This window comes from Callithrix jacchus, chromosome 1 (genome assembly GCF_049354715.1).
Source record: "Callithrix jacchus isolate 240 chromosome 1, calJac240_pri, whole genome shotgun sequence".
NCBI lineage: Eukaryota > Metazoa > Chordata > Mammalia > Primates > Cebidae > Callithrix > Callithrix jacchus.
In genome coordinates this window covers 17,322,459-17,338,002 of record NC_133502.1, presented here as the reverse complement: position 1 = coordinate 17,338,002, position 15,544 = coordinate 17,322,459, and the positions used below count along the sequence as shown (strand labels likewise).

Genomic DNA, 15,544 nt, shown 5'->3' with positions numbered 1-15,544 from the left:
ACAAATGAAAGTCCACCAGGTTAGGAAGATGAGAGGGGCCTGAATTCTGCTAAGATGCAAACATAGTTAAATAATTACCAGCCATTATTTCAGAGGTCATAAGATTTGCAACTTCTCCATTTCTCCTGAAGATATCATGACTATTGTAGAACCTAAGATTGGCCTTTCGAGATGTCTTTTCAGGATTTTGCATTTCTGAAAACCAGATGGCCTCACCAGTGTTTGCCAACCAGTCCTGAGTCCTGTGGCCACTACCCAGGAACCAATTTGAGCAAGAGAACAGCTTTAGCTCCCTATGACTTCATCTCTGACCCAACCAATCAGCACTCCCCACTCCCTGGGCCCCTAACCACCAAACTATCTTTCAAAAAAAAACCCTAACCTCTGAGCCTTCGAGGAGTTTCATCTGAGTTACAACTGTCTCCCACGTAGTGTGGCTGGCCTCATTATTACATTCTTTCTTTACTGCAATGCTATGGTGTCCATGAATTGACTTTGTCCAGTGGGCAGGAAGAACCAATAAGGTGGTTACAGTGTTACTAGCACCTAAAGGGTGGAGGTCAAGAATTCTCCTAAACATCCTACAGTGCACAGAAGAACAGTCTCCACAGCAAATAATTATTTGGTCTAAAATGTTAGTAGTGCTGCTATTGAGGAACCCAGAAATAAATGAGGGCTGATTACCCAGTCAGTGATTGAGCTCATCTGAGGCTGAGTTGCATTTATCTCTTGCTTACCCTCCCCTTCCCTAGAGGTCCAAACACATTGGCATCTACACTCCTACACACATATATGTACATGTATGCACATATACATGGTTACTTAAAAATTACCTGATCAAAATTACCTGATAAAAGATACTTTATATCTTTTAAGGCTTATTTTCACCTCCTCTAAGAAGCACCACCTGTCACTCCCTCAACCTCTGTAATCAATCACCACTCTAAGGCCTGATTAGGAGTCACTATAATGTTTAAGACAGAAACTTGGTAGTGCTGTAGTCTAACAAATATTGATGGATCTAAAATGGTGTCAAAGTTTGTTTGATATATGTATATATTTTATTAAAGTTTTTGACTTGTTATTTATATTAATTTTTTAAAGCTGACTCTCAATAGATGGTGGTGAGGGAGGACATCCCAACCCACAAGCAGGTTGTGAATGGTTTAGCACCAAGTTCCTCAAATTTTTAAATTTAAGCTGTTCATTTGCATCTTTCATTCAATGCTTGTGACAGGTCATCAGCACTTTTATGACATTACCTGAGACTCCCATCCGCTACACATTTTTAAAATTAATTATCCCAGTTTAAAAAATAACTTCCCTAATTCCCCATTCAAAATTTTAATATAAAATATATAAGATTGATATGCACATATATGCATACACATACATGTATATGCCCTAAAAATCACTGAGTACCTTTTACATTTAGATTATAATTTAACTGATTTAAAAAATATTATCAAAGCAATCATAATATTAAAGCAATACATGATCACTTTAATTTTTTTAAATACATAAGTAGAAGGCAGAACATTCCTTATTAAACATAGCTTTAGGAACAAATACTGTTAACGTTTCAATGGGTCTTCCTCTAGTATTTTAACTACATCTATTTTTCCAGATATGAATAAACAATGCAATATTATTCCACCTAAAATTATAACAAATATTTTAGTTAGAAACACTTTCAAACTGATTTATTTTAACTAAGATCATTCTCCCAGTATCCTTTTTCATGACTTAAATTGCGATTGGACTTCACCTCAAATTATGGTATTATTTCTTAAAAGGAGTATATATATATCTGGTACCAGCCAAAGTACACATTTGAATTCTTTCTGCTGACAGAATTTCAAAGGTTGATTAATTTACTTTAAGCTTTAGACTCTGGTACACTCTCTGGTTAACTAAAACAACACGATTTGACTAAAAATGAGCCTGTTGACTAAAAAAGAGGTGTTTTATTGATAAAAAGGGAAATAAGTGAGTAAGGAGGATGCAAAAACAGATGATGTAGACTTGGAGCTGCAACTGATGTATTACATACTCTTGAAAGACATGTTTGATACAGGTGAGGATTAGTTATCCATAAATGAAATAATGGATAACTAATTTGCCATTCTTTCCTAGTGGAGAAAGAATGCAGATGTAGTCACTTAAATCAATAAGTAGACCATTTTCAGGTTAAAAGCATCCATCTTTCTACAGAAGTCTTTAAAAATTGCTCTGAATTCTCTCAAATGGGCTTCTTTGTCTTGGGTGCTACTCAAGAGATAAGAAGAGCTGTGAGGGCAGGGGATCCTAGTTCTGCCCGCTTCATTCAGGACTGCCGTAATGCTAGATTATTAAAGAGAGGTCATTTGTTCCTTGCTTTACTATTTGTAGAGACAATCATTAATATTCATCCAGGTGTGCAGCGTTCTAGGTATCTTACAGAACATGCAGTGTGTGCAAAATGTAAATCAAGAGTCTATGAATACTGATGACCCCATGGGGGGAATATTACCCTCCAATATGAATTCCAGTTTCAACAAGAAGAAAGCCAATCTCAAAATGTTTTGTAACTTTAAAAAACAAAACCAATGTGCAGAAATCACAGGCATTTCTACACACCATTAACAGACTAACAGAGAGCCAAATCATGAGCGAACTCCCATTCAATTCACAACTGCTACAAAGAGAATAAAATACCTAGAAATACAACCAACAAAGGATGTCAAGGACCTCTTCAAGGAGAACTACAAACCACTGCTCAAGGAAATAAGAGAGGACACAAACAAATGTAGAAATATTCCATGCTCATGGATAGGAAGAATCAATATCATGAAAATGGCCACACTGTCCAAAGTAATTTATAGATTCAATGCTATCCCCATCAAGCTACCAATGACCTTCTTCACAGAACTGGAAAAAAACACTTTAAACTTCATATGGAACCAAAAGACAGCCGGCATAGCCAAGTCAATCCTAAGCAAAAAGAACAAAGCCAGAGGCATCACACTACCTGATTTCAAGCCGCGCACCAGAGGAGATGAGGCTCCGCAATGGCACCTTCCTGACCCTGCTGCTCTTCTGCCTGTGCGCCTTCCTCTCGCTGTCCTGGTACTCGGCGCTCAGCTGCCAGAAAGGCGACGTCGTGGACGTTTACCAGCGGGAGTTCCTGGAATTGCAGGATCGGCTGCACACAGCTAAGCAGGAGAGCCTCAAGTGCTCCAAGGAGCTCAACCTGGTGCTGGATGAGATCAAGAGGGCCGTTTTGGAGAGGCAGGTGCTGCGAGAGGGAGAGGCAATCGCACCTGGGGCCGCCTAACAGAGGATTCCCCCATTGCAGCCGTGGAACGGCTCACACCAGTAGGTGCTACACCTGCCCACTGTCTTCCACCACCTACCACACCTGCTGGCCAAGGAGAATGGTCTGCAGCCCGCGGTGCGCGTGGGCCAGGGCCGCACCGGAGTGTAGGTGGTGACAGGCATCCTGAGCATGGGGCGCGAGGTGCCTCTCATACCTGTCTGACCCTCTGCACTGGCTCATCCCTGAGCTGAGCCCACAGTAGAAGGAGGACTCAGTCATTGTGGTGCTGATTGCTGAGACTGACCCCCAGGACACTTCAGCAGTGACAGAGAACATCAAGGCCTTGTTCCCCACCGGGATCCATTCCGGGCTCCTGGAGGTCATCTGATCCTCTTCCCACTTCTACCCTGACTTCTCCAGCTTCCGAGAGTCCTTTGGGGACCCCAAGGAGAGAGTCAGGTGGAGGACCAAACAGAACCTCCATTACTGCTTCCTCGTGATGTACGTGCAGTCCAAAGGCATCTATTACGTGCAGCTGGAGGACGACATTGTGGCCAGGCCCAATGACCTGAACACCATGAAGAACTTGGCACTGCAGCAGCCTTCAGAGGACTGGATGATCCTGGAGTTCTCCCAGCTGGGCTTCACTGGGAAGATGTTCAAGTCAGACCTGAGCTTGATTGTAGAGTTCATCCTCATGTTATACCGACACAAGTCCACCGACTGGCCCCTGGGCCATATTCTGTGGGTGAAAGTCTGCAGCCCCGAGAAGGATGCGAAGCCCTGTGACCGGCAGAAAGCCAACCTGCGGATCCGCTTCGAGTTGCCCCTATTCCAGCGCGTGGGTACTCACTCCTCACTGGCTGGCAAGATCCAGAAACTGAAGGACAAGGACTTTGGAAAGCGGGCACTGCGGAAGGAGCACGTGAGCTCACCAGCAGAGGTGGGCACAAGCCTGAAGACACACCAGCACTTCACCTGGGAGAAAGCCTACCTACGCGAGGACTTCTGGCCCTTCACCCTCGCCGCTGGGAACTTCATCCGCTTCCATTTCTTCCAGCCCTTGCGACTGGAGCAGTTTTTCTTCTGCAGTGGAAACATTGAGCAACCAGAGGACAAGTTCTTCAATACGCCTGTGGAGGTATTGCTCTTTGATAACCCTCAGTCGGATAAGGAGGCCCTGCAGAAGGGCCTCGCCGCCACCCTCCGGTACCCTCGGAGCCCCAACGGCTACCTCCAGATCGGCTCCTTCTACAAGGGAGTGGCAGAGGGAGAGGTGGGCCCAGCCTTCGGCCCTCTGGAAGCTCTGCGCCTCTCCATCCAGACGGACTCCCCTGTGTGGGTGATTCTGAGTGAGAGCTTCCTGAAAAAGGCCGATTAAGTCGAGGGCCTCTGAGGGTACACTGTGGTCAGCCCTGAAGCCCACGTTTCCGGGGTATTTCATCACTGCCGTCCCCAGAGGGCCAGATATGTTGCCCTGCCCGAAGGGTTCTGCCTGGTGCCGGGCTCGGGCCGGCCTGAGATCCGCCGCTGGCCCGGAGGCAGCAGGAGCTGGTGCTGTCCTGGGCCGTGGAGGAGGCAGGCGGCCCCCACACTGTGCCTGCAGCCCAGAACCATTCGCACCTGGCCTGCCCCAGCCAGGTCATTTTAGAAGAGCTTTTTCTTGGGTGCCCACAGTCTCTGGCCCAAACACTGGAATGCATATACTACTTTATGTGCTGTGTTTTTTATTCTTGGATACATTTGATTTTTTCACGTAAGTCCACATACACTTCTGTAAGAGTGTGACTTGTAATAAAGGATTTAAAAAAAAGTCTACAGTAATCAAAACAGCATGGTACTGGTACCAAAACAGAGACGTACACCAACGGAACAGAACAGAGGTCTCAGAGGCAACGCCACACATGTGCAACCATCTGATCTTTGACAAACTGGACAAAAACAGGCAACAGGGAAAGGATTCCCTGTTTAATAAATGGTATTGGGAAAGCTGGCTAGCCATGTGCAGAAAGCAGAAACTGGACCCATTCTGGACACCTTACACTAAAATTAAATCCAGACAGATTAAAGAGTAAAACACAAAACCTAACACCATAAAAACCCCAAAAGAAAACCTGGGCAAAACCATTCAGGGTGCAGGCATAGGCAAGGACTTGATGACTAAAACACCAAAAGCACTGGCAACAAAAGCCAAAATAGACAAATGGGATCTAATTAAACTCCAGAACTTCTGCACAGCAAAAGAAACAGTCATTAGAATGAACCAGCAACCAACAGAATGGGAAAATTTTTGCAATTTACTCATCTGACAAAGGGCTAATATTCAGAATCTACAAAGAACTAAAACAGATTTACAAGAAAAAAAAAAAACCCCATCCAAAAGTGGGCAAATGATATGAATAGACACTTTACAAAAGAAGACATACATGAGGCCAACAAACATGAAAAAATTCTCATCATCACTGGTCATTAGAGAAATGCAAATCAAAACCACATTGAGATATCATCTCATGCCAGTTAGAATGGTGATCATTAATCTGGAGACAATAGATGCTGGAGAGGATGTGGAGAAATAGGAACACTATTCCACTGTTGGTGGGAGTGTAAATTAGTTCAACCATTGTGGAAGACAGTGTGGATCTTCCTCAAGGGCCTACATATAGAAATTCCATTTGACCCAGCAATCCCATTACTGGGTATATACCCAAAGGATTATAAATCATTCTATATAAGAACACATGCACACTTACATTCATTGCACCACTGATTACAATAGCAAAGACCTGGAACCAACCCAAATGCCCATCAATGATAGACTGGACAAGGAAAATGTGGTACATATATACCATGGAATACTATGCAGCCATAAAAAAGGATGAGTTCATGTCCTTTGTAGGGACATGGATGAATCTGGAAACCATCATTCTCAGCAAACTGACACAGGAACAGAAAATCAAACACCTCATGTTCTCACTCATAGGTGGGTGTTGAACAATGAGAACACATGGACATGGGGGGGGCATCACACATTGGGGTCTGTTGCGGGGGAAATAGGGGAGGAAAAGTGGGGGGGGTGGGGAGGTTCCAGAGGGATGACATGGGGAGAAATGCCAGATATAGTTGATGGGGGATGGAAGCAAACAAACCACAGTGCCATGTATGTACCTATGCAACAGTCGTGAATGATCTGCACATGTACCCCAGAACCTAAAGTACCATAAAAAAATTTAAAAAAAAAACAATAAAATGGAGGGAACCAACATTTTAAAAAATCTATAACAACACCATTAGAGCTTGGGCATAGTTAGCTAATTTGTAAGGAGAGTCAAATGTAACAAAACAAATCAAAATCAAAGAATGGGACCTGTATAAAATGTAGAATGGGACTAAGAATGTATCAAAATGGGTATTTTAAAAAAAGTGTTTGATGGGCACTTGAGTAGTCACATGGAATTTTACCCTCTGTGCATGTGTTACCATCAGACCACTTATCTAGAGCTAGCATGTCACCATTGAGTAAAGAGGTAACATGTTTGATAAAAGCTTAAAACAATAAAGTTGAACAAAATATTAATAATAAATCATTTTATCAAGAAGCAAAATGATAAATTTTTCTACAACCTGAATTAAAAACTGATGATACACTGGGCTAAGCATAGTAAAAGTTCATTGGTTTAATGTAACACATGTGGTAATTATATTTATATTCAAACTTAAGACAAAATGCACATTGTATAAGCTTCATTATGTTTAAGGCCAAGTCACACCACTTTCCTCTCTGCATGTGGGCTCACCTTCTATAGAAGCAGTACTGGGAACACAGTCAAATTAACTAAAACAACAATATTTGACTAAAAGGGAGCCTGAATATATGTTCAAGATGTATTTTATTGATTAAAAGGGAAATAAGTGAATAAGGAGGATGTAAAGATACATGATGTAGACTTGGAGCCGCAACTGATTCATTACATACTCTTGAAAGACGTGTTTGACAAAGGTGAGGATTAGTTATCCATAAATGAAAGAAAAATATTGCCACCTATTACAAGCAAATTAGAATATGATTTTGAAAGAGTGTAGAGTGTTAAGTGGGTGGTCCTTATATTTTTTTATGAATATGCATCATATTCTCTGGATATTAAGGTCTAAGCTCTGATTTTTTTTTAATCTTGCTTAAGTTTCTGTTTAAGTGTTCTGAAAAGTCATGCCCTCCAAACTATAAATTCTCATCAGATGGGTTTTATTTAACCATATATATCATGGCTCACTTTCCAATCTGACTCTGGTACAACATTACAAAACAAGGAAGAAAATAAAAATATATTACCCCAAAACATGTTTCTGTGCTATATCCTAAAGTAGCCCTGCAAAGCTGTTCTTTGTGAGGGAAAAACTGCATCTTAACATAGCTAGATCATTTTCTTCCAGGTCCTCCCAATCCTGAAGAGATTAACTAAAAGTCGAGAACCTTTTAAAGATCTGAATAGGAAACCTTTGACATCTTTTGTCTCTAAAGGCAGCTATTATAAAACTTCAAAAAACATTGGTCTCCACAATCTTTTAACTTAATCTGAACATTTCCTTCATTTCCTTTCTATTTATTCAAGACTTTAGACAAACTCAACCAATGGTCAACCAGAAAACATTTAAATTTACCTTTAGCATGAAAGCCCCCTTCCCGGTCCCTGCTTTGAGTAGTCCCACCTTTCTGAACCAAACCAATATATTTCTTAAATGCATTTGATTGATGTCTCATGCCTTCCTAAAATAAGTAAAACCAAGTTGTACCTTGGATACATGTTCTCAGGATCTCCTGAGGGCTGTATCATGGGCCATGGTCACTCATATTTGGCTTACAATAAATCTCTTCAAATATTTCACCCTTTTCATCAATAATATTAAGGCTTCCATAGCATCTCTTTAGGCTTTGCCAATGATTACCTGTGGGAATGGCCAGCATCATAAGAGCTGCCTCCACTCAGTCAGCTCAGGTACCACCACACGGCACATCAGAGATCTGTGACTACCTCATTTAACAATGGAGAAGTACATGAATGTTGGCAGTAAAAGTGGATGTTTTAAATGCAAAGCGGTAAGATCTAGCATTAGCTTCATAGAAAGGGGAAGTGAAAATTGGGTTTACAAACAGAAATATTAGAAAGCATAGGAGAGAGGAACTTAAAATTTTTCAATACTCTTCTTTACACCAGGTTGTTCTCGATTCCATTACTGTTGTTCCCCTGTGTTATAAATGCTTTAATTACATTTACAGAAACAGGAAAATAACTACAATGAAGATCTGCATTTTCTGAAGATAAATTATTAACGTATACATTTGACTAAATTTATCTTGTCTATCATCTCGCGTTTCAGAACATTTAAATGTGCGTGTCTGGCAACAGCTTTTTGCAAGATGTCTACTCCTCCCACATAAGAAAATACAGAGATAAGATAAAACAAAACACCCATTCTGTGCCACCAATCTAGTTTCAATCTAGCAGTGCAGTGAGATTTCAAGGGCAGGATGCTTTCATGAATTCATTCTCCTCTTTGCCAAGATCCCCGCCTTCATGGCACACTTTGCTTTTAAGCAAGTGTATCATTTCTTGCATCACTTTCACCTCAGTCATTTTCATAAATCCAAGTCTCCAGACTGCACACCACCAGAAGGAACTGCATCACTCTTCTGCGCTATTCCTCATGCCCCTTCTCCTCTTCGCTCCTTTCCTAATGTCTGTGAAACTTAATCTGTCATCACCAAGGTTATCTGTAGTCATACGCCTTCTTCTCTGAACACTGCTTTTATCTTCTTGCTGTAACTGAAATCTGCCTGTTTCTCAGCACTGCTTTCACCCTTTCGTCTTGGTTTCCAGGTCTTTCCTCCCAGACTTAGAAATGTTGCTTTGTTCCCAGCCATTTCCATAATTTTGTGGACTTTCTCCCTGGGTGGTTGCATCCAGGCCCAAAGCTTTACACCAATCTGCATTCTGAAGACATCACATCTATGTATCTAACTTAGACTTCTCTTGTTACTTACAGGCATGTGTATTTAACTTCTCACTTTGTATCATAAGCACCTCAAATGTAACATGACCAAAAGAGAACCACTGATTTGCCCACATCGCCGTCGAATCAGCTCCTCAAGGCTTTCTGTTTCTCTGTTAACGGCATGACCCTTCACCTAGTAACTAAGATCAAAAATGACCTTGATTCCGCTCACTCATATTCCAGATCTCCAGCCTTTAGTAAAATAGATCTCAAATGCAAATTATGATACCATTTCCACTGCTCCCATCATCTTCTACCTGAACTCCTATTATGTTGCTCAGCCGGCCCTCGTCCTCACCTTTGGGCATCTAGAGGCATCCACCACACAGCAGCCAGAGGGATTTCTTGAAGGAAAGAAAAGTATGTCACTTTCCTCTTCTAAAAATCTTCAAATGGACTTCATTCATTTAGAATAAAATCCAAATTTGGACGTCAGGGCCCTACATGGTCTGTCTCAAACAAGATCTAAACTCATCTCTCTCTGTTCCTCAGCCTCAGTTATCTGAACACAGTTGTCCTTTTCATCCCTGAAGTCTGCAAACTTGGCATTTTTGTATTTGAGGTTACTTTCGCTTGTAAAACATTCCCCCCAAATTTTGATCACTGTCTTGTCATTTATTTCTCAACACATACATCATCTTAAGAAGCCCTCTCTACCACCGGTATTTCTTACTGTGTTGCCATAGTTCATCATAGCACTTGCCAAAACCATGTATTGTCTTGCTGCCTATTTACATGTTTTTGGAGCCCTCTCCTTACTAATTAAAATGTATGCTACTTAAAGTCAAAGATTCTACTTTGAGCATCAATGTATTTCACATATATATCTAACATTTATTTGTGGACTGACTTGTTGATTGATTTTGGTAACATTATTAGTGCTGCATTTACTTTTCCCATTTATTCTGAACTCTTTTCATGATCTCAGAATTCCAGTTTTCTTCCTTCTTACTCTTAATTATAATAAATCTGATAAAGTCAGTGACATCCCAATATTCACCTGAATAAATTCAGATCTCTTATATGGTCAGTCTTCACCTCAACACTAATAACAGACTTTTCCATCATGATATTAGCTTCAGTTAGTCAATAGCTGAAGTTTCTTATTCTGTGATGGTCACTCTATTGCGGTAACTTTGATGTATCTGTTTCTTTCTTATGCATTTTTGTGTTTTTGAGGAAACACTTCTTGAACCTTTTTCCAGTCTTCCCCATATAGAAGTTGGTAGGTTTAAATAATTGTAACGAAGCACTGGTAAGGGAATAGATATTCATTGATAACTTCATTCTTCTTAGACAAAAAACTTTGGATTTTCCACATATGGGTTTGAGGTCTGAGACTTCTGAAAATGTTCTGAAACCACAGGTATGCAAGAAATAGGCCTGCCCCAAAGTATTTGTGTGACTATGACCAGTCAACTAGTTTCCTGGCATTATACTAAATATTGCATGTCTACTGTTTGATTCTTCTCCACCGTGACCCTATACAATATTTAGTATGTCTTTATTAGTTTTTCAGATGAGGCATATGGACTTACAGGGTTTAGGTAACTTACTTAAGGTCACATAGCCACCCTGTCACAGCAAAAATTTTTAAAAAATTAACTAGGTGTGGTGGCAAGCACCTGTATGCCCAGATACTCTGGAGGCTGAGGCAGGAGGATCTCTTGAGTCCAAGAGTTTGAGGCTGCAGTGAGCCATGAATGCACCACTGCAATCTAGCCTGGGTGACATCACTTCTTGGCCTTTTGGCTAAGATCAAGTATAGCCTGAGTGACAGAGTGGGATCCTGTCTCAATCAATCAATCAATAATCAATCAATCAATTTTTTTTAAAGTCACATAGTAACCAAAACAACATGGTATTGGTACAAAAGCAAAGACATAGACCAATGGAAGAGAATAGAGAACTCTGAAATAAGACTGCACTCCTATAAACATTTGATCTTTGACAAACCTGACAAAAACAAGCAATGGGGAAATAATTCCTTATCTAATGAATGGTGTTGGTACAATTGGCTAGCCATTTGCAGAAATGGAAACTGAACCCTTTCCTTACATCTTATATAAAAATTAACTCAAGATGAATTAAAGACTTCAATGTAAAACCTAAAACTATAAAAACCCTAGAAGAAAATCTAGGTGATACCAGTCAGGACATAGGCCCAGGCAAAGATTTCATGACAAAAACATCAACAGCAATTGTAACAAAAGCAAAATTGATAAATGAGATCTAATTACACTAAAGAGCTCTGCACTGCAAAAGAGACTATCATCACACTGAACATACAACATACAGAATGGGAGAAAATTTTTGCATTCTATCCATCTGACAAAGGTCTAATATCCAGAGTCTACAAGGACCTTAAACAACTTTGTAAGAAAAAAATATTCCCATTGAAAAGTGGGCAAAAGATATAAACAGACATTTCTCAAAACAAGACATTCGTGCGGCCAACAATCATATGAAAAAAAGCTCAATATTACTGATCATCAGAGAATTGCAAATTAAAACCACAATGAGATACCATCTTGTACCAGTCAGAATAGCCATTATTAAAAAGTCAAGAAACGGGGGTCCAAATTGGCTCCAGCTGGATGTCGTGGCGCTTGTGAAGGCGAGGTCATGAGTTCAAGGCTCACGCTGATTGGCAAAAAAAAAAAAAAAAAAAGTCAAAAAATAACAGATGCTGGAGAGGTTGGAGATGAAAAGGAACACTTGACACTGTTGGTGAGAGTGTAAATTAGTTCAACCATATGGAAGAGTGTGGCAATTCCTTAAAGATCTAGAAGAATTAGTATGGTTTGTCCCAGCAATTTCATTACGGGGTAGGGCTATTCACAATAGCAAAGACATGGAATCAATCCAAATGCCCATCAATGACAGACTAGATTAAAAAATGAGGTACATATACACCATGCAATACTATACAACCATAAAAAGGAATGAGATCATGTCCTTTGCAGGAACATGGATGGAGCTAGAATCCATAATCCTCAGCAAACTAAGGCAGGAACAGAAAACCAAACACTGCATGTTCACACTTAGAAGTGGGAATTGAACAATGAGAACACATAGACACATGGGGTGGGGGTGGAAACACATACCGGGGCCTGCCAAATGGGGGCCATGGGAGGAAGATCATCAGGAAGAACAGCTAATGGGTGCTGGGCTTAATACCTAAGTGGTAGGTGGATCTGTGCAGCAAGCCCTATGACACATGTTTTCCTATGTAACAAACCTGCATATCCTGCACATGTACCCTGGAAATTTAAAAAAACTTGCCAAAAAAAAAAAAAAAAAAAAGAAGTCACCTGGCCAGCAGATGAGGAACTAGAAATTGATCCAATTTTTGTATTTCTTAAAATTTACATTTTAAATAACTAGGGATGCTTATTTTTTTATTTTGGACAAATGCCAAAGAAAAGTAATTAATATTTTCAATTACCATAAATATATTTATGTTTTTCAAAATTAAATAAGGGTCATGATATAAAAATTATTCTCAATCAAAGGAAGGTACTAGGAAAGTATATAATACAAACATTCAAGTATTTACCATAAGGTACAAGAAAAAAATAAATGTATTTCATCTCCTTACAAACACATTTACAAACCAGATAGTTCATTTAAATACAAACTAACCTAATATTCTTCCTGAAAGAAAGAAAGTAAAGCACATCTCCTATATACTATGTTATTAGTATATATCTGACAAAATATAAAACCATGGTTCAGGGCAACAATTACATTTACTTTAATCAAAACGTTTTTGGGCATTTGAGGATCTGATGAGAAAGTTGAGACCCAACAGTATCAGGAGCATTAACAGGACAATGCATTTTTAGAATAAACAGCTAATTGTCTCTCTCAGTCTCACTTTTGCTTTCATTCTTACTCTCACTCCTTCTCAGGTGTCTTACACTTTATTGGGCAGAGCACACAAATAATCCTACATGTTATAACAGAAGGAAATAAGGATGTGAGAAATGTAACTAGATCACAGATATCTGATTCCAGCCCTGAGAGCTTCTTGAAAAAGGTGACACTTTCACTAAGGTAGGAAGTTAAACTAAGAGGATGTGGGAGAGGAAAGGAATATAGACATGTCCTAAAGCCTTAATAAACCTTCAGCTGAAAAATTAGAAAATCAAATTTTGGCCAGATTACCTTGACAGAGGTGTGGTGAATACATAAATCAAAGTGTACAAGGTGAGTAATAGGCTGCTCAGTAAGAGCAGCTGAGAGGCTCTTGGGCAATGCAATTTGGGAGAGATGATGGTCCTTGCTAAAGTTGTGGCAGAAGCATCTAAGGGGTCAGACATTACCTCACTGGACTGGAAAAAACATCTAAACAAGTATAGATTTCCATGAGAAATATCATCTGCAGATCCATTACCTTAACAATATTTTTTAAAAATTTCTAATTCAAAAGATAGTTCTGCTATTCACACTTTCATTTTTTAAATTACTTATTCAGGAGCTCTACCTACATTGACCTTATAGTCTAATTGAGAAAGACGGAAATCCACAAGTAGAAAAGGAAATGTTTAATCCAATTTCTTATGTAAATAAGCCACCAATGCAAGTTGCTGATATCAGGACTTTATTGTACTTCCTCCTCATAAATAAGAAGAAGACACATCCCTTGTGTTTTGAATGATTTCTCAGTTCACAACAACTGTCTCATTTCAGACTTGACCATAAAAATATGAATCAGAGAAACAGATGTGTTTTCACATTTAAATTTCAAGAAAAATTGAGTATCTGTGAACCACAAAATTGAGCAGATGTTTAAAAGCCAACAAGACTCTAAAACTAAAATTACTAATTTCTTGATTCATATGTATACTCCTCTTTATTAAGAATAAAAGTGTGTTAATCATAATTTTTATTATGGCTCTTGTTACCACTCTTAAAAATCTTATGTAGATGTCTCATCTACATAATACCACTTATCAGGCATATACACAGATATGCACAAATCATGAATTCATGACTCAATGAATTGTCATAAAGTGAAAAGATCAATTTAACGCCCAAGTGAAAAAAAATAATGTTACTAACACCCTCGGATTTCCTCTTCTGTCCGCCACCAACTCAACCACCAACCTAGCTTCTATTACTATAAATCAGTGTTTGAAATTTTGTAATTGGAATTATGTAGAATATACTCTTACATCTAGTGTTGCTAGGATAGTTAAACAACTAATTTTTTCTTATATTCTTATTTTCTATGAACTTTAATAATTTTAATGCCTTGCCAGAAATTACTTTATGTCCTTGGTGAACAATAGTTTATTTCTTTCCTTCCATTTGTTATGTCTTTTTATAATTTTCTTGCTTTTATGTACTAAGTTTACCAATGATAATTTACCAACAATGATGAATAGAAGTGGTGCTATCAGGCATCCTTGCCTTGTTCCCAATCACTGGGAGAAAGCTTTAAATATTTCATCATTAAATGTCTATATTTTATTGACTTTGACTAATTCTCTCTTCTATTATGCCCAATCTGTGTTAAACCTACTACTCGAGGTCTCAGTCTTAGTTACTACATTCTTTTATTGATTCTAAATATCTTTTGAATTCTACATCTTGTCTTCTCTTTCCTAAAATGTAGACCACTTTTATTTGATAATTCCAATATCTGTCTCACATGTCTGTTTTTATTATCTGTATTTCCTAATAGTCCTAGTTTGTTGTCTATCTGTTTTGTTTGGATATATTTTTATTGAATGTAGGACACTGTAGAAACTCTGAATAGTGTAATAATTCTTCTAAAATAACTTATCCTATTCTCTGGCAGTCATCAAAATTAGGGGTAGATCTCTCAAGTCCAATCAGCGACTGAGCTGACGCCAGGTAGGTGGGAGTCTTTGCTAGGTTTGATCTCTCTGATTCACCAATACTTCCTGAGCCTTCTGTAAGATTATTAGGTCCACACTCCTTTGTGGATCTTGGAATTCAATTTTTGTTTTCCAAGCATCCGAAGGCTCCAGCCAGTTCTAATCACTTTGTTAATCACTTTCTTCTTGGCTTCTTAGTCTCTAATCTTTCACTGTTCTTAAATTGGCAAATGCTTTTGGAAAAAATATAGGGTGGAATAGTTGGCTCACGTTTTGCACTTCCCTTGTCTCCAAGGTCATGACCCCAAAGGGCTGGTGGCTTTAAAAGTCTCAATCTTCTATGTTTTCT

The 15,544-nt window shown here is 39.2% G+C and overlaps 1 protein-coding gene and 1 pseudogene across 3 annotated transcripts in view; one reads left to right on the top strand and one right to left on the bottom strand.

Annotated features, from left to right (window-relative positions):
- ITGBL1 (integrin subunit beta like 1) overlaps nucleotides 1–15,544 on the bottom strand; it is a 277,886-nt gene that overhangs the window by 75,016 nt on the left and 187,326 nt on the right. The gene's annotated exons all lie outside the window — the stretch shown is intronic.
- LOC100384906 (alpha-1,3-mannosyl-glycoprotein 4-beta-N-acetylglucosaminyltransferase B pseudogene) lies at nucleotides 3,038–4,680 on the top strand (annotated as a pseudogene).